Here is a 15,256-nt window from a genome sequence, read left to right on the forward strand (position 1 = left end):
ATTTTATAAAAAGAAAAAAAACAAAAAATGGAAAAATGCATGAGGAACTGGTAACTTGAAGGAAAGCCATCAGCATAATAAAATCTAACTACACATTGGAAAAAAATGTCGCTAGGTGGCGCTCGAGTCAAAATTTCCAATTGTTATCAAAATTAGAAAGGAAAAATTATTACTGATATTTTTTGTTTTTTTTTTTGGTGAAACATTTTTTTGATGAAAAATTTTCCTTAGGCACTGAGTTCTTCATGTTCGATATCTGGGGCCTTCAAAAGTTATAGTCATTATTCGACAATTTTTTTTCACAAATGAAGCCAGAGATGATATACACTATTTGTGTAAAGTTTTATTCCGCTATCTTCATTGGTTCCTTATGTATATATTATAAAGTGACGGAATAAGATGGAATTCAAAATTGAGTTATGTGGGAAGTTGTCGTGTTTGTGAACCGATTTCACCTATTTTCCATCCGTGTCATCAGGTTGTAAAGAAAGTACCGAATTTCATTGAAATCGGTCGAGTATTTTTTTCCCAAAAATTGACATCCGCATATGTTCCTTCCTAGTGCGATCCTTTATTCTTTTTTACTTTTATAGCTTCATTTATGGCTTAGTTACGACACTTTGTAGGTTTTCGGTTTTCGCCATTTTGTGGGCGTGGCAATGATCCTATTGATCGGAGCAACCCACCTACGGCGCCAAGTAACATGTGTACCAACTTTCGTCAAGATATCTTAATGTTTACTCATGTTATCCGTTGCATGGACAGACGGACGGATGGAAAGACAGACAATCTGATTTTGACTCGTCTCGTCATACTGATCATTTTGACATACATAACCCTATATCTAACTCGTTTAGTTTTATGACTTACAAACAACCGTTATGTGAACAAAACTATAATACTCTCTTAGCAACTTTGGTTGCTTTTTTTGTATCGCCAATTTTGCTCATATTCGAAACTATCATTAAAAAATGTTTTAAATGAAATTTCACTTCAGATCAAAATTGTACCGGAATTTCCATTTTTGAACAAAATTGGCAAGGAAAAGAAAACTATACTTCCAAATTGTAAAGGTGTAAGGTGTTTCTAGGGGCGAATTTTTACACAATATCTTATATTACTTGAAAAAACTGTCCTGATAGATGGCGAAAATGGAATTGAATTTTTACAAAAAAGCTTAGAAGTTCTTATATATCTTCATTTTCCTTCCTTTCTAAAATATATACATCATTCCAAGTCTACAAACAGGATGAATTTAATACAGTTTTTTATGATTCTAATATTTCCAATTCTGTTTTTTGTCTTACAATAACTTCGTTACAAATAATTGTAGTCTTCATGTATAGAATCACACTCGTACAATATGTGAACAATTCCATGCAATTACCGAATTACCCAATTCAATTAAAAGCATTCATACATAAAACAACAAAAACTATAAAAAACGCATTAATTAAAAAATGCAAAATCCGAATTATGCAAATGTAATCAAAAATGAACACGCGAAAAATATTGCATGCGATTTTCGCACATTCTCACAGCCTTCAGCGATGAAGCAAAGCATTCAAGTTTACATGTTTACTACATATTTACATATGTGTTGTTGTGTAAATTTATAAAAAAGTAATACAAAATCACTCATACCAGTTATTAGCAACCTAAAGTGTCATGAACATTGCGTTGATGAATAGTGAAAAAATACTAAATAAGATATCACAAAAATTTGCTTAATTAAGTCGTTCAATACAAATTTAAACAAAATGAACAAAAAATAGCAAAAACAATTGTATTAAGGTCAATCGGGGTAAATTTTTCGTAAAAAAAGAATAATAGTAATATCAAGTGGAGTAGGTTAAAAAATAGGTCAGAAAGTAAGTTGAGGAAAGTGAAAGTAGCTCCAAGTCGTGAGATAGTAAAAGAAATTCGTCTAGCGCAAATATAATAAAAATGACGTATCTATGAGTTCACATAAACTTCCTTTCAGCAGAAATTTATTGACCTGGTTAACCCTGAGACAGAGTGAAAGCAAAGGTTAATTGAAATTTGTACATATAGCTGAGAAATTATTGTAAATTTTCCATAAAAAAGGAAAAAGTGAGATTATTTCCAAAAAAAGTTTGGTTGAGATTTCCATTATGGCAAGTGTTGGGCATACATGACCATGTCAGGTGAGAGTAAATTTAAGTAAATGTTTGGGAAAATATGAGGATTACGTATCTGGGTCTTCGAATGTAGGTTAGGTATCGGTATAGAGATTTTGATAGATCAGGATTCAAACTTTCAATAATCAAATAAGCGATAATTGCGTTAGACAGGAGCTAATTGATCAATTAACCGGCCTCTGCTTGATTAAAACGCTTATTAAGATTGATGTACCATACAAAATAAAAACCTACATTAATATATAATTGAATTTTTATCGACTTGAAAATCAAATGCAACTCTGCGACAAAGACGTACGATATACGGTCTTTGTCTGCGATTAGCTGAATTTTTTGATAAAAAAGCTATGGTAGATGTAGCTGCTAAAAAAGCTGATGAAACTTACCAACTTCTTATGAAAAGCAAAAACAAAAATGTATAACAGCTGATTGGGTATCGAGTAGCCGGCTGTATAAAAGGCAAAAATGGTTTCTCAATAATAATTTTAATTGATCAATTAATTTGACTGTCTAAAAACGCTATAAGGGACGTTTATTACCGATAGATCACAAAATATGAAAGCAAAAGATGCCTAAAGAAACTTAAGAATAATTTTTGGATAATTTTTTAATATAGATCACAAGCAAAACTATTATTTTCAGATATCTCCGGAAGTCGTCCTACACATTTCTTCCTTTAGCTTCCATTAGTTGATATACTGATTCTAAAAAAAGAGGTCTTGGCTCATATTGATGAATGATGAATATTTCCATTTTAATTCATCTGTTTTATTTTATCCTTTTTGAGACGACAAAAAGCTTGTCCGGAAACATCTTTCTCAGCATAGGTAGCTTCGATCTAAAATTGATCTTTTGATCTATTAAAGTAGAAAGTATGTTCACAGATCTATAAAATTTTCATCCATAAGGGAATTTTATTTGATTTTCATTAATACATTAATTATAAAACACGAAATCATTAGAACTTCGAAAAAATTAGATCTTCGAATAAATTATTCTCAGGGATCTTGATTGAAAGAACGTAATATAATATGTTAGGACCTGTTGTTGCTAAAAATAACACCATTTAGAATCTTTCTGTGCATACTCTCAATACCGTTAACAACTAGTTCCGGTGTATTAGCCTAAACACGTTATTATACACTATGCAGGCAAGTGTTTTCGTTTTCAATGCAACATTGTTGCTGCTGTTCATGACAGCAAACAGCAGCCGTGATGCCACAAGCAGTCGTGATAGGCCACAGTAATTGACGTTTGCAACTCACCTTGCAATGTGTCAAATGTGAATATAATGCTGCTGTACCCGTGTATCTGTGTGTATTTGCAGTTCTTGTCATCTTCAGTTAAACGTGGGAATAAATATATTAAATTTTTCGATATTGATATTCAATAATGTAATTCACAGTTTTATGAGTTATCAAATTGAGATAATTATTTTTTATTTTTTTTTTATAATTTTCATTCATTTATAAAGAGTGCGAGTGGATTTTTGTATGAAAAAAATTGGCACAACCCAATTAACCTCACAGCCATAAGGTTTAAACATTTTAATTGTTTTTTATTTTATTAATTTGAATTATGAAAAGGCAAGTAAATTGGGTTCAACATACTCATTTTGTACGCAACAAATGATTAAAGTTAAAAATTAATTTGAACCAGTTACGAATTTGACTAGATTGAAAAGAGTAATGACCCACAATGCCTTCAATTTTAATAGATCTGTACAGATGTATACATACATACATTTAAAAGACTTACATATAACATACTATTACTTCAAAAAAGGGTGCCTTTTAAGAGCAATACACATTTGTTTACAAATAAAATACAGACAGCTTATTGAAATTTTCATTATGTGACTTAATTAGTTCGCAAAATGATCGAAATTCAATGTTCGAAAAAATTTCGAAAATTCTAAAAGTATTTACCTTCAAAATTACCGAAATTTTCAGTAGTTGGCTTTTTTAACTGGCAAAATTTTCGAAATTCAATGTTCGGAAAATTCGAAAACTCTACACCTCCAAAATTGATGAAATTTCCAGTATTTGGATTTTTTATTTCGCAAAATTTTCGAAATTCAAGGTTCGAAAAATCTTTTATATTTCGAAATTCAATGTTCGAAAATTCGAAAAATCTGTGTGTCTTTATTATTTCTCAAAATTTTCTAAATTCAAAGTTCGAAAATTTGAAAACTCTCAACTTACAAAACACACACCCTCTATTTGTTATTCGCAACGCCTTTTGCTGCACTTTGTCAGTTTTGCTTAATTAGAAAGCTCCGCTGTCATTATTTCAGCTAATTAAATGCAAATATCGTGTAGTGCCAATGACACTTTGTTGTTGTTGTTGTTATTGTGGGGTGTGTGTGTGTGGTTAGAACACGTAATCAGCGTGGCTATTAAATGTAGCTATGATGCAAATTTTTCATGTACATATGGCACAGCAAATGAGTCGCACCCCAAAAAATGGCGGCTGCCAAACGAGCGGCTCGGTGCGCTGCGTTGAACTTGAACAACGTTTTCAACACCTGGTGGTAAGGGGAATGACTGTAGTAGGCCTTGCAGGCTGATGACTGCTGCTTGTTGTTCTTGTAAAAAAAGAAACAAATTTCGTGATCACTCTTTTGCCGTTTATTGCATTTTTCAGCGACTAATTTATGCGTTTGCTGAAACAAGCCAAGTAAAAATCGAAACTTCTAAGCCTTTAGCTGATATAGAAATAGTAAGTGCTCGAATTGAGTGCGAACTAAATAGCTTAGTCAACGCCTGCGTATGCCAAATGCAAGAGCGCAAAGACGCGCGGCATGCGTCTACTTTGTTTCTGAAATTCTTTGCTGCTGCGGCTGCACCCTTTTTAATTGTCAGCCTATAAATTGATCTTGTTCTTTTTCTATAGGCTTGCGCATGCCGCAACACTGCCAGCGGCAATTAAATGTTTTCATTTTTGCACAGTTTAATGCAATCTGTGGCATTAAATTTGCATGCGAACATGACAAAGATCAATCGGATAGTGGCGCAAGCGTTAAAGAATTGTACTTCGGCGCCAAAATGAGGCACGATTATGGGAGAAAAAAGAGGTGTTCAAATAAAATAAAATGGTTAGTCAAAAGCAAGATTAAAGATATCTCATGATAGCAAATAAACAGATATATTAATGGAAAACAAAATACTATTTTTTATGGATATAAAGTAACGGTTGGCAATTGTTCCTAAAATATAACAAAAAATATAGGAATCTGAGCAATATATGTACTAAATAATTGTTTTATGCTTCTGAGTGGCTATCACAATATCTGGAGATGAATAATATTCCCCAAGGCTCTAATTATGACCCCCATGCTATTTTTTTTATATGTTTTATATGATATCATCGGAGCTTTTATAAGAAAACATAAGACCTTTTATAAGCATTAGCGTTTTTATAAGATGGTATCGGAGTTTTTATAAGAAAAAAACTGAGCTTTTATAGGAAAGCATTGGAGCTTTTATAAGAAAACATTACAGCTTTTATAAAATGATATCGGAGTTTTTATATGAAAACATCGGAGCTTTTATAAAATGTTATCGGAGTTTTTATAAGAAAAAAAAAACGGAGCTTTTATAAGAAAGCATTGGAGCTTTTATAAGAAAACATTACAGCTTTTATAAAATGATATCGGAGTTTTTATAAGAAAACATCGGAGCTTTTATAAGAAAACATAGGACCTTTTATAAGAAAGCATTGGCGTTTTTTAAGAAAACTTATTCTGAACATATTTCTTAAAATATTTTTTCTGCTTTTTTATTCCCTCTGCTAGTAGTTTTTGAGTTATTTAATTTACTTAAACCCTTGTTAATATTGAAATTGTCACAAGCAACTGTCATCTACATTTAGCTCTGCAAAACTTCCAACCGAGCAGCGAGTTCGAAATATTATATAAAATACACACACCCTCGATAATCTCTGCCACAAATCTGACGTAAAAAGATTTGCGCAAATGCACTTTTATGTACGGCCAACGAGCCAAATGCATGCCGCAACAGCATTTGTAGCCTTCAATGCGTGTCGTACGCATGCGTGCCAGCGACATGCATTACTCACATGAACGCACCTTAGAAATTCGAGGCGCGCAAACCATACGCGGACAAAGCAATGACAATAAAAGCAACAGAAATAACTTAAAAATGATTTTGATTGCTTTTTTTTTGTAATCGAATATTTTATAATTTTTTTTTAATTTTTTCAAATTTTTTGATTTTTTTTCGAATTCTCTAGATACAAGTTTTTTCGCTTGGCGCTATTGGAAAATTTATTTAGCGCAGAATTAGCTAGCGCCGCTCAAATTGGGATTTTCAAACATGTAAGCAATTGCACACAAGCGCTCCGAAAATGTTTAAAGCCCATATAAAAGAATCGCCATAAAATCCAAAAACAACAACATACAAGTTTTTTATATGCAAAATAAATAGTTAAATAATCTACAATATCATTTGCTTTTGTTGTTGGCATATGTAGATGTGTTTCGAAAATGCATAATGCACGATCGTGCAATGATAACTACTGTTGTTGTTGTTTTACATGTGTTGTTTTTGTTTCCCGTGCATATCTAATGCTTTTCGGCATATACGCGATTTTATTTGCGAAACAGCCTAGCATGTTTGCCAGTTTGCTTGCTTTATGTAGTGTTTTCGAAAGGTGTGAAAAATTCATGAAAATTGTTTACTCAGAAATCGCAGATAGCGCAGTGAAGCCATTCACCCACTAAGTGTAGTAAATGTAGCGAACAAGTGAGTTTGTGTCTTAAGTCTTTTGTGTTTGGATTTACTTTTGATAGCACTCAAGTAGTTTGAACTTTCGTTAGGAATATTAAACTTAAACAAAATATTTTTTTATATTTGAGATTATATATTTTGTAAAAAAATTGGAAAATATTTAAATTATTAATTAATTAATATTTAAATTATTAATTATTAATATTTAGATTTGATTTTTTATAACGGTATATTAGAATTATATGAAATTAAAATATGTAGAAGAAATAGAAAAATATGCAAAAAATGCTGATAATAATACGGAATCATTCGATTTTGACCGATACTTGAGTATATATGGTATATATGGTCAGTATGTCTATTTTTAATTCATATTTTGAATACACGTTGAGAATTCAATTGAAGTTTTTTGATCATAATCGGTATTTTTTGATTGATATATATTTCTGTACCTAGCGTTTTCCATTGTTATTACTGAGAAAAATTGTTATCTTATTTTCTTCAGTCGAGCTAGCCATCCGAGATATGTGGAAAAGCCTTATTCAGCAAATATTTCGCTTGATTGATGAATTCCGAATTTTAAGCTCTTGAAAAGCAGTTAGTGACACAATTTGGCAAAATTTTATTTGAAAATTTTATATTTTAGCGCCAAAATGTAGGCAAGGAAAATAATTTTTCCAATATAATGTTTAATCACGCTTTTATTACTTTTTACGGTTAAGAATATAAGTTCCTGAAAATTCAATTACTTGCTCTACAGCCTCATTCCGCCCCTAATGTAGGCAACGAAAAGATAATATTTTATATTTTTGAGGCAAATGGCAACCCCAAAAAACCAATATGACAGACAGCTTTTATAAAAATTCAACGGTTTCGCTTTAAATTCGTTACTCGGTGGTTCTCGGAGTCGCTGATTACGAATCCAGTACCGATTTTTCAATTCAATATTGCAGATTTTTAAAATGTGTCCACCATATTGGTCCGCCATTTTGAATTTTTGAAAAGTAATCGGTTATGTCAAAAACCTGATGTGAAGGGGTTAAATCGACCTCGGTACACAAAATAAGACTCCCAGTCAGAACTAAACATTTTTTGTGTGACTGTGTAATTATGAAACTGAATCACTTTATAATGCAATATCTTTCAAGTTGATGGAATAAGCAAATACTCTGATTTTAAAACAGAATTTGACGAAATGTTAAAAGTTCGAGAAATCTCTTTAAATTACTAAATTTGATACTAGCAGGTACTACTGGGTGTTTAAAAGGAGAGAATTAATGGATGTTAATGTAAGTCTTATGAAAAGAGAGTAGTATGATTGTCATGAAAAAAGAACTGAAATATGTCTATCTCAGAAACTTCCAGAAAACTTAAGTAATGATTTTCGTAATTTAATTAAACTTCTTTTTATAGCGTTTTTAGACAGGAGTTAATTGATCAGTTTGGCGGCAACTCTGTGACAAAGACTTACGAAATACGTTCTTTGTCTGCGATTAGCTGAATTTTTTCTGAAAATATTAATCAGCTGATGAAACTTACCAACTTCTTATGAAAAGCAAAAACAAAAATGTATAAAAGCTCGTCGGTTATCGAGTAGCCGGCAGTATAAAAAGCAAAAAAGGGTTTCTCAATAAAAATTTAAATTGATCAATTTATTTGGCTGTCTAAAAACGCTATTATTAATCAGTCTCAATTATTTATGATATAAATCGTCAATTTTGTGATTTTTTTGGATTTCATATTATTATTTAGATGTCCTCAAAGTTTAACCTTACTTTCTTCTAACTAACATTATCACACATTAAACCCACCAATATCAGCATTAACTCACTTTTAATAAGCACTTAACCTCTAGCTATTAACCTTTAATTACACTAAAATTACTTAATTAAATACCAACCAAAAGGTCACACACAAACACGTATCAATAACTCAAACTGCAAACATTTTGTTTTTATTTTTTACTTCCTTATCATTTTTAAACAAAGTTGTGACTATTGTTTTTTATTTTATTTGTGCACCATTGTATGCGGCTTATGCGCATGCGCAAGATCCGTATCTCTTGTGTGTGCGCTTTTTGATTGATTTATTTTATTTTTTGGTTTGCCAGCGCATGCAAAACATTTATTGTGTAATTTCAGTTTTGCACTACTGACATTGACATGCATTTCGCACACTAAACTATCTCTCGCACTACACACACACTCAGTCACTTATGTACATATATGGTCGGTGGTTTGTGGTCGGTTGATTCTTTATTTTTATTTGCCTGCACCGGATGCCGGACAGTCATGGAAGTCATTGTGTCGCGCATTGTCGATTTAAATGACAGTGACAGTAAAACGTTATTAGATAGCGATGCAACAACAACAACTATAACAATAAAAACAATTTGAATTTAAATAATTGCGTAGCTAAGCAAACAATCAACGGGGCGGTTGATATTATATGTGTATACATATATATGCATGTTTTTATATTACTGTGTTTGTTGTTGACTTGAAGATATTCCGCTTGAGATTAATCGCATAATGCATTGACTTTGATGCTGTTACTTTTAAGGTTTAGTTGTAGGTCTTCCACTTACCCAAATTTGAATTCGTTTGTATTTATGTAAATTGCTTTGTATTATAATAAAGCTGACTCAAGTGGCAATGAGCAATATGAGTTATTTTTTCTTTTTCGCAAAAAACGTTTCATGTGCAAATTTTCTGGTTTAAATTAAAATACAACTTTTTTTTACGTTACTGAGGTTTTTAGTTTAATATAATTTTTTTAAACTTTTTAATATTTTTTTTCCTTGTTTTAATTTTTTATAAAAACACTAAAAAATTTTTTATAGTTATCATTTCCTCGTATTTATTTTTTCTTTATTTTCCACGCTTTATTATTTAAATATTACTTTGGATCATATTTTATAAAATATTATATAACAAAATCTGACTTTTTAAGTCTTTAATTAACAGCTAAATTAGCATAAATTCAATATAAATTCCTTTTTGTGGACTTTATTTGCTTTTGCTTAACGGTTCAGCGCATTGTGCTTACTTGTGTATGTATCAATGTGTGTTAGCCACTATATGTAGTAACTGTGTAAACAATGTGCCAACAACTGAATTAGAAATAAGCCAACATGTTTGTTAGCGTGTGGAGCGCGCCAAGATGAAAGTAAAAGTTATTACTTGTTAGAAAGAAATGTTACTAAGCGACAGCAGTCAAGTGTAAAAGGCGTTCAATGTCGCCAAAGTTGCAAATATGAGGAGTGGCTTTAAAAGGTAAGGTGTTAAATTTGCATAAGACAGAGAAATAATTAGTTTATATTTACTTCTTTAATAATATAATATACATATATTTATTATATTTACATACATATGTATATACTTTTTTAGCAGAAAATGTTAACTGTTTGAGGTGTTAAAAGCTTGTCAAGCTTTACTAGTTGAAAGGTTGCGACAATTGAATACGTAAAATTAAAAAATATTAAAATAAAGAAAATGGTTAGAATTGAACAAATAAGAATGACACAAATTATTGCCGATTTTTTATATTTTTTTATTATTTGTACATCCTCATTATTCAACCGACAAAGACGGCTATTCTTCGGTCAGCAAGAATCATAAAAATATATACATATTTGTAGAAACAATGGCTATCGATTTGGTTTAAAAAATTGGTACTAAATTTTTTTCTAAAAAATTAGTACTAAAATCTGTTGAAAAAATTAGTACACAAATTAATATAAAAATTTGATACTAAAATTGTTTTAAAAGTCCAAAACTTAGTAGTAAACTTGTTCTAAAATTAGTACTAAAATTGTTCTAAATAATTAGAAATAAAATATTAGTATTTCGTACAAATTAGTACTAAATTAAATTTAAATTTGTTCTAAAAAATTATTACTAAAATCTGTTGAAAAAATTGGTACTAAAATTGATTTTAAAATTTGGTACTAAAATTGTTTTAAAAGTCTAAAACTTAGTACTAAACTGATTCTAAAAATTGGTGCTAAAAATGTTCAGAAAAATTAGAAAAAAATATAAATTAGTATCATGTACAACGTAGTACTTAAATGTGTTCTAAAAGAATTGTATTAAAATCTTTTGATAAAATTAGTACTAAAATTATTATAAAAAGTTAATACTAAAATTGTTTGAAATGTGATCTAAAACTTAGTACCTAACTTGTTCTAAAAATTAGTACTAAACTTGTTCTAAAAATTAGTACTAAAATTATTCTAAATAACTAGAAACAAATTAATTAGTATCATGTACAAAGTTGCTTCTGTATACATATATTATGTACTAATTTTAAAGATTTTTTTAACTTCTTGGAAATATTTTTAGTGCAGTCACTAACCTACAAATAAATATTTTCTTTTATACAATTTTAGTATTGCAATTACCTTTAGTTTTATAATATCATTTTGATACTCAGTTTACATGTACAAAAAAATTTAGATTTTTGTTTTAATATTTTTAGTACTGAGAATCCAGCACGCTTTCTATATGTGTCCTGGTCTACGGAAAGGGGGCTTAGGTGTCAAAAAATCAATTTTCACTTTTTAGTTGATTCGGATGGAAGATGAGAGTTGTTTATTTGTAACAGCTGTTTCCCAGAAAACTAGTTTTCGCACGTTAGCTCCCTTTTCGTAGACCAGGTCACATATATAAAAATACAAAATTTAGTACTAATTTGTATGAAATTATTATCATAAATCATAATAAGCTTTAAACATGCAATTAAGACTATTACATACTAGCTTGAAACATGCGCACATATGTTAGTACTAAACAGACCAACACGATTTGTATGCTTTTAAAATAAATCGTTTTAATTTTACAACAATTTTGAATTATACAATTTTTAGTACAAAATTCCGAGTATTATGAATACATGTAATTTCAAAATTTTAGTACTAAAACATAATTTTATTGCAAATATAAGTAAATAAAAAAATAAATATTTTTGCATTAAAGGTTTTAGTACCAAGAGTTTAGTACTGAAGGAGTACTAAAAATACAGGACGGTACTAAAATATAATTTTATTGCAAATTTAAGTGAAAAAATAAAATATTTTTGTTTCAAAATGTTTAGTACCAAGAGTTTAGTACTAAGAATATCTGTTTTGAATAAAATTTAGTACCATCTATTTTTATAATTTATTTTCAAAAAGAATATTTTATTTTTTTTTAATATATTATGATAAAATTTAATATACTGATTGAAGCCAAGTTCCTTAAATTTTTATATAATTTTAAGTGCTAAGGATAATTCAACTAATCTTCCTTTTTTTGATAACTTTAGCGAAAAGCAAATCTTTTCAAGCTTCAAACTTGTTTTCTGTACTCAATCAAATAATAACACCATATGTGCCACCAATTTATGAAAAGAGATACTATCAACCCGATTTCATCTACACAACAAAGCGCTATCTAAACACAAAAATCACCTGGCATCTATGGCAGTATTTCTACGAATTTCTAATAATTTTGTCACCAAGCACATAACTCAGCCAGTATTCAATTTTATTATATTTTTTTAACTTTTGTTTGTTTTTGTTTAAACCAATATATGCTACATTCAAGCAAAACAACGGGAATGCAATGGGGAATAATGTATCTGTTATATCTACATAGACGCTTGGCTACTTTCAGGCAGGTTCTCCAATCCGGTATTTATGAAAGGAAAAGTACGATAGAAATGTTTATATGCGAATTTAAATACTTTAAGATTAATTCTTGCATTTGCGTTATTCTTGTTAATTGCATGTTTGGCCATTTGTCACACAAGCCCTCAATAAAATAGAGTAATAAATTGCAGATAAGCAAAGCTTAAGAGCTGTCAATCCTGTTTTTATACATTAATAATGTAAATATATTTATATTGTTGTTGTAAAATATGCATTAAATTTTAAGCGAACAGCTTCCTGATTTTATAGAACAGCTCAATCTTATATGGGTATACATATATAAAATAATTATATAAATTATTATTCTAAAGCGCTAGTGGAACTACATATAACTTTATTTGCTGCAGCAAGGTACTTGTTTATATCACCTTATTCAGCTTGATAAGTCTCATATGTTTTAATTAACCAGCCATTCTTTTCCTCGTTTATAATCTTTGTTAGAAGCATTGCGTGCATTTTATGCGCATTTTAGCACTATTTAATGAAGCTACTTCTGATACGGAAGAAATCTTCATTCAGTTAGACAAAAGCATAAAATTTGCGTAACTCAAATTTTCATTCAGGTTTATAGTTTGCAATTTTGTGCCAGTTTTGAGAATGACCTCGAAGGTCAAATGTCTATAAGGAAACTATAAAGTTTTATTTCAAAGATGCACTAATGGGGGTATTAAAATCAATCGACCATTTAACTTATTTTTGACAAAAAAAAATATAATATTCTTATATACAGATATACAATATCTCAAAAGTATAACTGTCAAACTAACTTGGAAATTGATATGTGTTTATTTGAAAATTTATAAAGAAATTAGAAGGATGATTATCTCCAAGGACTTACTATAGACTACTTTTGAACATTTTTTTTCATATTCGCTTTTTCTCTCAGTGTTTTCTACACCTGTTCTATACCCATATAATCAAGTTCTATATAATGAAAGCCAAATTTCTTAATAAAATGTGGTAAGTCTTCGAATTTCAAAATATACTTCTTTTTGAACAATTATAAGAAATAAATTCAGAATAAATATAAAAGTTTAATTAATATAATTAAATATTATAGATTCCAAAATGAGGTCTTGACTTTTTTTACAATTGAGAGACTTAAAATTTGACCAAGTTTCGACCTTAAGACTTTTTTTCGTCTAAAGGCGGCATCGAGTTTCTGTCGTAAGTCTTTTGTAGATCAAAATTAGACCAAGTTTGGGCCTTAAGTCTTTTGTTTGACCGATATTTAGACTCAATTTTGGTCTTAAGTTTGTTGTAGATTGAAATTTGAATCAAGATTCGGTCTTAAGGTTTTTATGCGTCAGAAATTTAGATGAAGTTTCGTTCTTAAGTCTTTTGTCGAATGAAATGTAGACAAAGTTTCTAACTTAAGTCTTTTGTAAAACGAAAATTTAGATTGAATCGACTAAATTTCGCCATAATTTCGCTTTTCAGTCTTTAATGTGATTTAATATTCATTTTAAATTATGTCAATTGACCGTTTAAAAAAAAGGAAAAAATATATAAAAAATATTTTAAAATTGGCAACTGAAAAAATTATTTTTAAAAAATTTAATTTATTCCTTAAAATGCTTAGAAATTTGTTGGCTTAAATTTTTAAGTAAAATTTTTGAAATTTTTTTATTGGACTGTGAGCTGTTTGTACACATTTTTTTAATAAAAATTAATATTCTTCAATGAAAATATTCCCCAAAAAATGGCTTTCGATTTATTTACTTAAATTTGGTTTAATAAATACAAATTTTATGCTTCATACCCATACATTTTTTTCATAATATAAAAATGGCTTTTGAATTATTTACTTAAATTTGGTTTAATAAAATAATATTTTCCCAAAAAACCTTTTTTTTTATTTTCTCAAAAATTTTTCAAACAAATAATTTTTAATTTTCTCATACTTTTTTTAAAAAATTTTATTTATATTTTCTCATAATTTTTTCAAAAAAATGTATTTTTCATTTTCTCACAAATTTTTTAAAAAATTTTATTTTAAAATTTCTTATAATTTTTTTCAAAAATTTTATTTTTCATTTTCTCACAAATTTTTTCAAAAATTTTATTTTAAAATTTCTCATAATATTTTTCAAAAATTTTATTTTTCTTTTTCTCATAATTTTTTCAAAAGAATAATTTTTCATTTTCTCATAATTTTTCAAAAAAATTAATTGTTAATTTTAACAAACAGCTTTTTTTATACGAGCAATGAAACACATATTTGAAATTTATTCGTATTTTTTTGCTAAAGAATTATTTAAAGTACTATTCACTACACTTACCGTTATAAATGTGTTAATCCAATAAATTTATAATTGTTGTTTAATCCTATATGGCGTTGTAGCTGTAATAAATACAAAATCGTAGGCGTTATTTCACAATATATTATGTTGTAATTTAAAAATTGAAAGTTTTTATCCGAACTCGACTTTGCTTTTATTTTTTTTTCGAAAGGCAGAAAAAATATTGTTTGTAAAATTAAAATTTTTTTCTATAAAAGAATAATTATTTTTTAGTTTTATTTTTTTTTCAAGTTCATTAAAATAATAAAACAATTAATTCACACAAGTGTTTGCTGCAAGCACCTCTTGTGACCCGTAATAATTTTTATTACAAATAATAATTATAAAATTACACAAACGATTTAACACGCA

General features: G+C 28.8%; 1 protein-coding gene across 4 annotated transcripts in view; it reads right to left on the minus strand.

Moving 5' to 3' along the window:
• LOC105215084 (protein diaphanous homolog 1) overlaps positions 1 to 15,256 on the minus strand; it is a 38,886-nt gene that overhangs the window by 22,953 nt on the left and 677 nt on the right. For 3 of the 4 annotated variants that reach the window (XM_011188838.3, XM_011188837.3, XM_011188835.3), the window contains exon 2: positions 14,885 to 14,946. The gene's annotated coding sequence lies outside the window, so the exon portion shown is untranslated. Of the gene's footprint in view, positions 1 to 14,884; positions 14,947 to 15,187; positions 15,212 to 15,256 lie in introns of those variants that run through there. The other variant, XM_029042172.2, reaches the window with a different exon arrangement.

This window comes from Zeugodacus cucurbitae, chromosome 3 (genome assembly GCF_028554725.1).
Source record: "Zeugodacus cucurbitae isolate PBARC_wt_2022May chromosome 3, idZeuCucr1.2, whole genome shotgun sequence".
In the NCBI taxonomy this organism is placed as follows: Eukaryota; Metazoa; Arthropoda; class Insecta; order Diptera; family Tephritidae; genus Zeugodacus; species Zeugodacus cucurbitae.